Source organism: Bufo gargarizans, chromosome 9 (assembly GCF_014858855.1).
Source record: "Bufo gargarizans isolate SCDJY-AF-19 chromosome 9, ASM1485885v1, whole genome shotgun sequence".
In the NCBI taxonomy this organism is placed as follows: domain Eukaryota; kingdom Metazoa; phylum Chordata; class Amphibia; order Anura; family Bufonidae; genus Bufo; species Bufo gargarizans.
In genome coordinates, this window is record NC_058088.1 from 188,740,637 (window position 1) to 188,752,996 (window position 12,360).

General features: G+C 41.8%; 1 protein-coding gene across 3 annotated transcripts in view; it reads right to left on the reverse strand.

Annotated features, from left to right (window-relative positions):
- LOC122946145 overlaps positions 1 to 11,843 on the reverse strand; it is a 59,253-nt gene extending 47,410 nt beyond the window's left edge. Inside the window, exon 1 of one of the 3 annotated variants that reach the window (XM_044305544.1) lies at positions 11,712 to 11,843. The gene's annotated coding sequence lies outside the window, so the exon portion shown is untranslated. Of the gene's footprint in view, positions 1 to 3,651; positions 3,921 to 11,711 lie in introns of those variants that run through there. The other 2 variants (XM_044305546.1, XM_044305545.1) reach the window with 2 other exon arrangements.
- Positions 11,844 to 12,360: the final 517 nt, after the last annotated feature.

Below are 12,360 nucleotides of genomic sequence, written 5' to 3' on the forward strand. Positions count from 1 at the left end.
ATGGTTGAGGGTCCTAAAGGTGGGAACCCCTCAATGTGGTAGTAAAACTGAGAAATACCGGACTGCCCGCTTCCCCTACCCCGAATAGTCTCTGCCAACCACATGGACTGCTCACCCTGTAATGACCTCAGCTGGAGCGTTCAATCCATAGGTGACCTCTGACACAGAGACATCTTCACATCCACCACCCCGAGCAGACCTGATCATAATGTGCTGGTGGACTCCTCACAGAGCTCCGCTGTGCTCCACCTCTAGAGACGGCTCCACTGCTGCACTCTGTACGTGGCCCATTGTGTATCGAGGTTTCCTTCCTATTATTACTGTTCCTGTCCTCATCACAGGGAGCGAGAGCAGTGAGAACTCATTGTCTGCGGGGGGTGGGGGTGGGGGGGTGATTATAAGACACTAGGAGGACTCTGTACCTTAGCGGAGGAGATCCCAAGTCTCTACATATATTATTATACATAGGGGCGGTATTATAGTAGTTATATTCTTGTACATAGGAGCAGTATTATAGTAGTTATATTCTTGTACATAGGAGCAGTATTATAGTAGTTATATTCTTCTACATAGGAGCAGTATTATAGTAGTTATATTCTTGTACATAGGAGCAGTATTATAGTAGTTATATTCTTGTACATAGGAGCAGTATTATAGTAGTTATATTCTTGTACACAGGAGGCACTATTATAGCTGTTATATTCTTGTACATAGGAGCAGTATTATAGTAGCTATATTCTTGTACATAGGAGCAGTATTATAGCAGTTATATTCTTGTACACAGGGGCAGTATTATAGTAGTTATATTCTTGTACATAGGGGCAGTATTATGGTAGTTATATTCTTGTACACAGGAGCAGTATTATAGTAGTTATATTCTTGTACACAGGAGCAGTATTATAGTAGTTATATTCTTGTACATAGGAGGCAGTATTATAGTAGTTATATTCTTGTACATAGGAGCAGTATTATAGTAGTTATATTCTTGTACGTAGGAGGCAGTATTATAGTAGTTATATTATTGTATATAGGAGGCAGTATTATAGTAGTTATATTCTTGTACATAGGAGGCAGTATTATAGTAGTTATATTCTTGTACATAGGAGGCAGTATTATAGTAGTTATATTCCTGTATATAGAGGTGGTATTATAGTAGTTATATTATTGCACATAGGAGCAGTATTATAGTAGTTATATTCTTGTACATAGGAGGTAGTATTATAGTAGTTATATTCTTGTACATAGGAGCAGTATTATAGTAGTTATATCCTTGTACATAGGAGCAGTATTATAGTAGTTATATTCTTGTACATAGGAGCAGTATTATAGCAGTTATATTCTTGTACATAGGAGCAGTATTATAGTAGTTATATTCTTGTACACAGGAGGCACTATTATAGCTGTTATATTCTTGTACATAGGAGCAGTATTATAGTAGCTATATTCTTGTACATAGGAGGCAGTATTATAGTAGTTATATTCTTGTACATAGGAGCAGTATTATAGCAGTTATATTCTTGTACACAGGGGCAGTATTATAGTAGTTATATTCTTGTACATAGGAGGCAGTATTATAGTAGTTATATTCCTGTATATAGAGGTGGTATTATAGTAGTTATATTATTGCACATAGGAGCAGTATTATAGTAGTTATATTCTTGTACATAGGAGGTAGTATTACAGTAGTTATATTCTTGTACATAGGAGCAGTATTATAGTAGTTATATCCTTGTACATAGGAGCAGTATTATAGTAGTTATATTCTTGTACATAGGAGCAGTATTATAGCAGTTATATTCTTGTACATAGGAGCAGTATTATAGTAGTTATATTCCTGTACATAGGAGCAGTATTATAGTAGTTATATTCTTGTACATAGGAGGCAGTATTATAGTAGTTATATTCTTGTACATAGGAGCAGTATTATAGTAGTTATATTCTTGTACATAGGAGGCAGTATAATAGTAGTTATATTCTTGTACATGGGAGCAGTATTATAGTAGTTATATTCTTGTACATAGGAGCAGTATTATAGTAGTTATATTCTTGTACATAGGAGGCAGTATTATAGTAGTTATATTCCTGTATATAGGGGCAGTATTATAGTAGTTATATTATTGCACATAGGAGGCAGTATTATAGCAGTTATATTCGTGTACATAGGAGCAGTATTATAGTAGTTATATTCTTGTACATAGGAGCAGTATTATAGTAGTTATATTATTGCACATAGGAGGCAGTATTATAGTAGTTATATTCCTGTATATAGGGGCAGTATTATAGTAGTTATATTATTGCACATAGGAGGCAGTATTATAGCAGTTATATTCGTGTACATAGGAGCAGTATTATAGCAGTTCTATTCTTGTATATAGGATGCAGTATTATAGCAGTTATATTCGTGTACATAGGAAGCAGTATTATAGTAGTTATATTCTTGTACATAGGAGCAGTATTATAGTAGTTATATTCTTGTACATAGGAGCAGTATTATAGTAGTTATATTCTTGTACATAGGAGCAGTATTATAGTAGTTATATTCTTGTACATAGGAGCAGTATTATAGTGGTTATATTCTTGTACATAGGAGCAGTATTATAGTAGTTATATTCTTGTACATAGGAGCAGTATTATAGTAGTTATATTCTTGTACATAGGAGGCAGTATTATAGTAGTTATATTCTTGTACATAGGAGCAGTATTATAGTGGTTATATTCTTGTACATAGGAGCAGTATTATAGTAGTTATATTCTTGTACATAGGAGCAGTATTATAGTAGTTATATTCCTGTACATAGGAGCAGTATTATAGTGGTTATATTCCTGTACATAGGAAGCAGTATTATAGTAGTTATATTCCTGTACATAGGAGCAGTATTATAGTAGTTATATTCTTGTACATAGGAGGCAGTATTATAGCAGTTATATTCCTGTACATAGGAGGCGGTATTATAGTAGTTATATTCTTGTACATAGGAGCAGTATTATAGTAGTTATATTATTGCACATAGGAGCAGTATTATAGTAGTTATATTATTGCACATAGGAGCAGTATTATAGTAGTTATATTCTTGTACATAAGAGCAGTACTATAGTAGTTATATTCTTGTCGCACTTATTCTTGTCCTACATAAACACCACTCCATATTCAGTGGGAGTAATTTGCTTTCCTCGGGGACCCCCCCACCCTTTCAGTCTAGTAAACTCTACATAATACACTGCACTGAACTGATGAATTATAAAGCAGAGCCCTATTGTAGATATATATTGTAGTAGGCGCTTGCACTCTGTAACTACCTGGTAATGAATGAGTTAATACGATAAGCACAAGCAGGAAGACACTGGAGAACATGAAGTTGCGCAGGAAGATATAGATGCTTCTTGTAAATGAATCGTCTCTCAGCAACCAAAGCAGTGACAGGAATTGCAACCATTGCACCATCCTGACATGCAGCGTCTGTATGTCTCAATTCTACAGGGTTATTGCATGCACCATCGTAATAGGTACAAGCGGTAATGGAGGCCCTCCAGTGAGTGCTGCCCACCCATCGCCCCTCTCCTAATGGAGGCAGACATGAAGCTTCCCCCTCCAGTGATGCTATAGCCACTACTGCATCTACAAGATTAGCATTTTATATAAACCCGCCTGACCTTGTCTGTCGCTGGAGGAGATGCTGAGGATGGAGATGCTGCCTGGGCGGCTGCCAGGATCTCCGGAGCTGCTACTGAGGCTGCCGCCCCTGGTTTTATCCTGAGCTTGCAAGTTCCTGTTGTCAATGAACCTCTGCACTGACAGAGAGAAGTCGGTGACCCCAGCAGGCGGAAGGCAGCGTGCAGTCTGCATTAGCTGCGCAATAGTTTCATCCATTATTACCGGTTCGGTATATGGGGACCATTGGGCAAGAGTCAGTGTAGAATTAAAGGGGGGCTCCACCAGATTCACATAGGCTCTATAGACACTCATACAACAGATCATTACCTTCTTTTTTTTTTTTTTTACTTATTTTCAGGAAATTTGCACTGGTTTTAGGATTTTGTTTGTTACCTGGAAAGCATCAACAAGCAGGCTAGCTTTTAGAAAGATATGTTTTTAGCTTCATAGGGCAGCTGCAGATACACAATGGTTTCCTGCTGTGAATGGGTTGCGGGTGTGATTATTAATAACCTGAGGCATTAAGGTACACACACACAACCTGAGGCATTAACACATCGCTCATGTGAAGAGCTAATACTTCCTTTGGGTATTCATGTGTTAATTAATCAGATAGTACTCAGCAGTGTTATGTACTCTGAAAAAGATAAATAAGAATAGATCCATCAACAGCAGCTTGTTGATGGTTTCCATGTAGAATCCAAAAATAATTCAATCAAGACTACAGAGCCAATGTAATCACCGGCGGAGCACTCCAAATGTTTCATACATTACTGCCATTGAGTGCCCAAGTGCCTTTGCTTAGTGCAAGAATTACACCGCTGTGCACTGCCTAATACCTCCATACAGCCAGGGACGGACGTACCGCCTGTGCAGCCGGGGCCCAACGTGCACAGGGGCCCAACGTAGGAGGGGGCCCTACACTCAAATTTGCAGATGGCAACAAGAATTTTTAGTCTTGTCACCATCTGCCACTGGACCAACGCGCTGCAGCTGAATACTGCGGCGGGGCACGGGAGCCCGGAGTTTCCTGCTCCTCCACCGATCACCATCAGGCCTCTTTCACACGAACGCGTGTTCCCCGTGGCCGTGCTGCGAACCGCAAATTGCGGTCCGCAATGCACGGGCACCGACCGTGGGGCAGCCGCATGCGGATCGCGACCCCATTCGCTTGAATGGGGCCCGCGATCCGTCCGTTCCGCAAAAAGATAGGACAAGTTCTATCTTTTTGCGGCACGGAAGCACGGAACGGAACCCCACGAGAGCACTCCGTAGTGCTTCCGTTCCATGGTTCCGTTCCGCACCGCATCTCCGCATTTGCGGACCCATTCAAGGGCAGTGTGGGGTGGGGGGGTTATTACTATGTGGGGGCAGTGTGGGGAGAAATTACTATATGGGGGAAAATAGCATCTGATATGGGGGTCTGAAGATCTGATGTGAGGGTCTGATCTGTTATGGGGTCTGATCTGAGGATCTGATATGGGGGTCTGAGGATCTGATCTGAAGGTCTAATCTGAGGGTCTGATCTGTTATGAGGGTCTGATCTGTTATGGGGGTCTGAGGGTCTGATATGCAGACTGAGGGTCTGATATGCAGACTGAGGGTCTGATATGGCGGTTTGATTTGTGGATCTGATTTGAGGTTTGATATGGGGGTCTGATCTGAAAGGAAGTGGGGTATTTTTTGTATTGTCACACATTATAGGGGATATTTTTATACTGGTGCACATTAAACGGGGGCATTAATCTACTGGCACTCATTGTAAGGAGACTAGGGGGGCATTATTACTTTTGGGCACAGTAGGGACATTATTACTATTAGGGCACTGTTAACACTGAGTGCACTCTCAGATAATTATTTTTAATGGTGGGACTTTGGGGAGCACTATTACTGTGGGGGGAACCCTGGCACACTGTCAGTTTAGCGCAATTATTTTTGGGGGACATTATGGATACACGATTAGTGTCAGTAATACTTTTTCCTGGGCGCAGTTATTTTTATTTTGTTAGTTTGTTATTTTACTTACTTATTGTCTTCTTGTTAAACTCTGCAGGGACGAGAGATACATAGCAAGATAGTAACATAGTAACATGGTACATAAGGCCATAAAAATACATTTGTCCATCCAGTTCGGCCTGTTATCCTGCAAGTTGATCCAGAGGAAGGCAAAAAAAACCTGTGAGCTAGAAACCAATTTTCCCTACCTAAGGCCTCTTTCACACTTGCGTTGTCCGGATCCGGCGTGTACTCCATTTGCCAGAATTACACTCCGGATCCAGAAAAAACGCAAGTGAACTGAAAGCATTTCAAAATGCGTTCAGTGTTACTATGGCAGCCAGGACGCTATTAAAGTCCTGGTTGCCATAGTAGTAGTGGGGAGCGGGGGAGCGGTATACTTACCGTCCGTGCGGCTCCCGGGGCGCTCCAGAATGACGTCAGAGCGCCCCATGCGCATGGATGACGTGATACATGCGATCACGTGATCCATGCGCGTGGGGCGCCCTGACGTCACTCTGGAGCGCCCCGGGAGCCGCACGGACGGTAAGTATGCTGCTCCCCCGCTCCCCCACTACACTTTACCGTGGCTGCCAGGACTTTAGCGTCCCGGCAGCCATGGTAACCATTCAGAAAAAGCTAAACGTTGGATCCGGCAATGCGCCGAAACGACGTTTAGCTTAAGGCCGGATCCGGATTAATGCCTTTCAATGGGCATTAATTCCGGATCCGGCCTTGCGGCAAGTGTTCAGGATTTTTGGCCGGAGCAAAAAGCTCAGCATGCTGCGGTAATTTCTCCGGCCAAAAAACGTTCCGGTCCTGAACTGAAGACATCCTGATGCATCCTGAACGGATTTCACTCCATTCAGAATGCAATGGGATAATCCTGATCAGGATTCTTCTGGCATAGAGCCCCGACGACGGAACTCTATGCCGGAAGAAAAGAACGCAAGTGTGAAAGAGCCCTAAGGTGAAAAAAAATTCCTTCCTGACTCCAATCAGGCAATCAGAATAAATCCCTGGATCCCCGACCCCTCTCTAGTAGCTATAGCCTGTAATATTATTACGCTCCAGAAATACATCCAGGCCCCTCTTGAATTCCTTTATTGTACTCACCATCACCACCTCCTCAGGCAGAGAGCTCCATAGTCTCACTGCTCTTACCATAAAGAATCCTCTTCTATGTTTGTGTACAAACCTTCTTTCCTCCAGACGCAGAGGATGTCCCCTCGTCACAGTCCTGGGGATAAATAGATGATGGGAGAGATCTCTGTACTGACCCCTGATATATTTATACATAGTAATTTGATCTCCCCTCAGTCGTCTTTTTTCTAAAGTGAATAACCCTAATGTTGATAATCTTTCAGGGTACTGCAATTCCCTCATTCCTGTAATTACTTTAGTCGCCCTCCTCTGGACCCTCTCCAGCTCTGCTATGTCTGCCTTGTTCACAGGAGCCCAGAACTGTACACAGTCCTCCATGTGTGGTCTGACTAGTGATGTGTAAAGTGGTAGGACTATGTTCTCATCACCGCCATCTATGCCCCTTTTGATGCAATCCATTATCTTATTGGCCTTGGCAGCTGCTGCCTGACACTGGTTTCTACAGCTTAGTTTGCTGTTCACTAAAATTCCTAGGTCCTTTTCCATGTCAGTGTTACCGAGTGTTTTACCATTTAGTATGTACGGGTGACTTGCATTATTCCTTCCCATGTGCATAACTTTACATTTGTCAGTGTTAAACCTCATCTGCCACTTCTCTGCCCAAGCCTCCAATCTATCCAGATCCCTCTGTAGTAGTATACTGTCCTCTGTAGTATATATACAGTATACTGTCCTCTGTAGTATATATATATATATATATATATATATATACAGTATACTGTCCTCTGTAGTATATATACAGTATACTGTCCTCTATAGTGTATATATACAGTATACTGTCCTCTGTAGTGTGTGTGTGTGTATATATATATATATATATACAGTATACTGTCCTCTGTAGTATATATACAGTATACTGTCCTCTATAGTATATATACAGTATACTGTCCTCTGTAGTATATATACAGTATACTGTCCTCTGTAGTATATATACAGTATACTGTCCTCTGTAGTGTGTATATATATATATATATATATAGTATACTGTCCTCTGTAGTATATATACAGTATACTGTCCTCTATAGTATATATACAGTATACTGTCCTCTGTAGTATATATACAGTATACTGTCCTCTGTAGTATATATAGAGTATACTGTCCTCTGTAGTATATATACAGTATACTGTCCTCTGTAGTGTATATACAGTATACTGTCCTCTGTAGTATATATACAGTATACTGTCCTCTGTAGTTTATATACAGTATACTGTCCTCTTCAGTGTCAATTACTTTACACAGTTTAGTGTCATCTGCAAAAAATTATATTTTACTGTGCAAGCCTTCTACAAGATCATTAATAAATATATTGAAGAGAATAGGGCCCAATACTGACCCCTGAGGTACCCCACTAGTGACAGTGACCCCTCCAGTACTGACCCCTGAGGTACCCCACTAGTGACAGTGACCCAATCTGAGTGTGTACCGTTAATAACCACCCTCTGTTTTCTATCACTCAGCCAGTTACTTACCCACTTACAGACATTTTCTCCCAGTCCGAGCATTCTCATTTTATATACTAACCTTTTATGCAGTACAGTGTCAGATGCTTTGGAGAAGTCCAGATACACGACATCCATTGATTCGCCGCTGTCAAGTCTAGAACTTACCTCCTCATAGAAACTGATTAAATTAGTTTGACATGACCGATCCCTCATGAAGCCATGCTGATATGGCGTTATTTGCTCATTTCTGTTGAGATACTCTAAGATAGCATCTCTCAGAAAACCTTCAAACAGTTTACCCACGACAGATGTTACACTTACCGGACTATAGTTTCCAGGCTCTGTTTTTGGACCCTTTTGAATATTGGCACCACATTTGCTATGCGCCAATCCTGTGGAACACTCCCTGTCAGCATAGAGTCCGCAAATATCAGAAATAAGGGTCTGGCTATGACATTACTTAATTCCCTTAGGATACGGGGGTGTATGCCATCTGGTCCTGGCAATTTGTCTATTTTAATCTTTTTAAGACTCCGCTGTACTTCTTCCAGGGTCAGACAGGGCACTTTTAAAGGGGAATTTACTTTTACATTCTGCATTTCATCTGAAAGTTTATTTTCTTCAGTGAATACAATGGAGAAAAAAATATTTAACAGCTTTGCTTTCTCCTCGTCGCTCTCTGCGACTCCCCCCTCATCACTCTGTAGAGGCCGACACCTTCAGATTTATACCTTTTACCATTTATATAACTGAAGAACATTTTAGGGTTAGTTTTCCTCTCTTTGGCAATTAATCTCTCAGTCTCTAGTTTGGCCGCTTTTATTCGTTTTTTACATATTCTATTTTTTTCCTTATAGTTTTTCAGTGCTTCCGTGCTACCCTCCTGTTTTAGTGACTTAAATGCTTTCTTTTTGTTATTTATTGCCTTCTTTACAGTTCTATTTATCCAGATTGGTTTCTTCTTGTTCCTTAACCTTTTATTCCCATACGGTATGTACCTCTCACAATGAGATTTTAGGATGCTTTTAAAAATATCCCATTTTGTGGCTGTATTTTTATTTCTGAGGACTTTGTCCCAGTTAGTTACGCCTATGGCCTCTCTTAGTTGGCTAAATTTTCCTTTTTTGAAGTTTGGTATTTTTGTTCCTCCCTGTAGAAACGCTCTTTTGAAGGATAATTGGAAGGTTATTACTTTATGGTCACTATTTCCCAGGTGTCCCCCGACCTGCACGTCTGTTGTTCTGTCAGGCCTATTGGTTAATACTAAGTCCAGTATGGCCGTCCCTCTAGTCGGGTCCTGAACCAGTTGGGTAAGGTAATTGTCTTTGGTTATTGCCAGGAACCTGTTTCCTTTATGAGATGTACAGGTCTCAGTTAGCCAGTCTATATCTGGGTAGTTGAAGTCCCCCATAATAACCACCTCATTATGATTTGCCGCCTCGTCTATCTCGTTTAGTAGTAGATTTTCTGTGGACTCTGGTATATTAGGGGGTTTATAGTAAACTCCTATTAGTAATTTATTATTCTTTTTGCCTCCATGTATCTCTACCTTTGAAAGAAGTCATCATGGTGGTCTGGTGTGAATGGAGATGAGGAAAGAGAACATCTACATCAGAGGAGACATCACTGGATGTAAGAGGTATGTGCGCTGTATTTTCCTGTATGTTTTATAGCGCTGTATGTAATGGTTTCCAAGTATGTCTTTAACAGTAGGGCTGGAGGAAAGGGGTTAGGTTGAGAATTTGGCATGGGGGAGGGGGGGCATCATTAAAATTTTGGCCTCTGGCAACAGAAAGGCTATAGGTACACACCTGCCCCTTGCCTCAAAGCACTGAGGAAAGGGTGGGGGTCCCAGGCACATTCTTTGCACAGGGGCCCTCTGCTGTCTGTGTCCGTTCCTGCATACAACATTCAAATAATACTACCATATAGTGTCCATATAACACTGCCATGTATATTTGCGAAAGTAAACAGCTTTCGACATCTCCAATTACGGAGACCACTTGCTATAATTAGTTTGGTTCTCATTCGAAAGCATAAAATCTAGAAACCGTAATTTTGTGGCCGCGCTCCAGCTGCCATCAACAGGAAGAGCAGAGACCTCGAGGCACCGTCACCTCCATAGACAGTGGCACATCTGCACTGTCACCATTTTAATAAGACTGGGGACCGGGAAGTCAGGGTGCAGCACAGGGTTAGGTCTGGGGACGTGGGTGCAGGAATGGGTGCTGCAGTGCACTCTTGACCAGCAGCACATGCTGGCCACCAGTGGTACTGCGGTCTGTCTGTTTTCCTAAAGTCTTCTAAAAAGGATTCTCGTTTTGAGCCATGCCTCGTCTGACTCGTTGGGTTTTCTGCGGTCTACAGAATAGAGTACAAGACGTTATGCATGACCGACAGAGCAGCGACCCAGCGCACATTCCTACCAGGTGCACTGCTGAGTATTCAGTGCAAAGGCTGACAAGTGCCGGATTCTTCACATAGACAATCAGACGCTTCTGGGAGCGGTCGGCTACGCTGAAATGGCGTGAAACGTCCTGACTAGGGGCACTGAATCGTCTTCTTATGTCAGCCATGTCCTTGCTATATCTGTTGACAACCAACATGACCACCATTAGGGATCCAGTATGGGTTGTCACCGAACTTCCCTAGCCTGCCTAGTGGTACAACATTATACTGCTACATGTTACATGGGGTGGGGTGTTTGATAGGTTTATGGGACCTCTGAAAACACCTACCTCCAACACATAGGGTAATTGGATTACGACTCCCAATGGGGGTCAGGAACTGGAGTGCGTGATATCAGTAAAATAGGTTGGCATCAAAAGCATCCATGATATTGTACAAAACAAAATTCAAAAGCCTGCAGTACCACTGGCGGCCAGCATGTGGTGCTGTTCATAAGCAATACTTTCAGCATCACACGCTGGCCACCAGTAGTACTGCATTTTTTGAGGGTTTTATTATTAGTTATTTATTATACTCACTTATCCCTAATATACTCACTTATCCCTATACTGAAACATTATTCTACCTATTGCTTGCCCTCTAGCACCTACCGCCATATGTCGCTGCATCCTGATAGAGAATGTGATGACTACAGGTCCCTGGTATATTTAAGTAAAGCCTAATCAGGACAAGTTTTAAAACTTTCCAATTGCTCTTCAGTTCTTCATCATGTTCTTGATATTTGTTTGCTGTCAGTGAATGGGAACATTCCTCACATCCAGAGATGTACAGATCTAATGCTTCTGACAGTTCTGTTACAGTTGTATCCAGTCCTCTATCCTGTCTGATAGTCTGTTACAATGTATCAGAACAGATTTCCTAGATTGCATTTGTCCTGCAGTTTGTTACAGTGTGTCAGTTCAATCTTCAGTGAGATGGGCACAGGGGCAGCCCAAATCTTTCACTTGCCCTTAAAGGGGTCCTGTAGGTGGGTAATAGGGGTTCTTACCTTGGGAAGGCGTGATCCTCAGCTGTCACTGCTGCAGGCTATCTGCTCTGATGCTATCAGTCAGTATATGTACATATACCAGGCGGCACTGCTCACTTATGTGCTAGTGCAGGAAGTGTAGTCACTACTAGCCCAGAGCTCCTTTATATGTGATGCCGGGTGTATCACGCCTACAATGTCACCCTCCCACACTGTACACATAGGTCTATCTCTTAAAGTGTGCCCTTAGTCTGCTGTATCGAGTGTGAGTGGCCTCTGCTACGTCTCTGCCTGAAAAAACATCCACCTGCACCAGCCTTAGAGGGAATGTCCACCCCTGGACACTTGTGAACGCTTATTTTGTGTTTTTTTAAATCATATAAACCACTGTTTCTACATAATAGCACCACAAAGTGCCTAAATAACACCGTATAGAGCCCAAAAGGAAAGTGGTCATGCAGTTTCTATATAATACTACCATATAGTATCCAAATAAATGATGTCACACTGTCCCTATATAATACCACCATATAGTGCTCAAAGAAAAAGTGTCACACCGTTCCTATGTCATACCACCATACTGTTACTATATCATGATATTGCTATATAACAGTGATGGCTAACCTCCGGCACTCTAGCTGTGGTAAAACTACGACTCCCAGCATGCTCC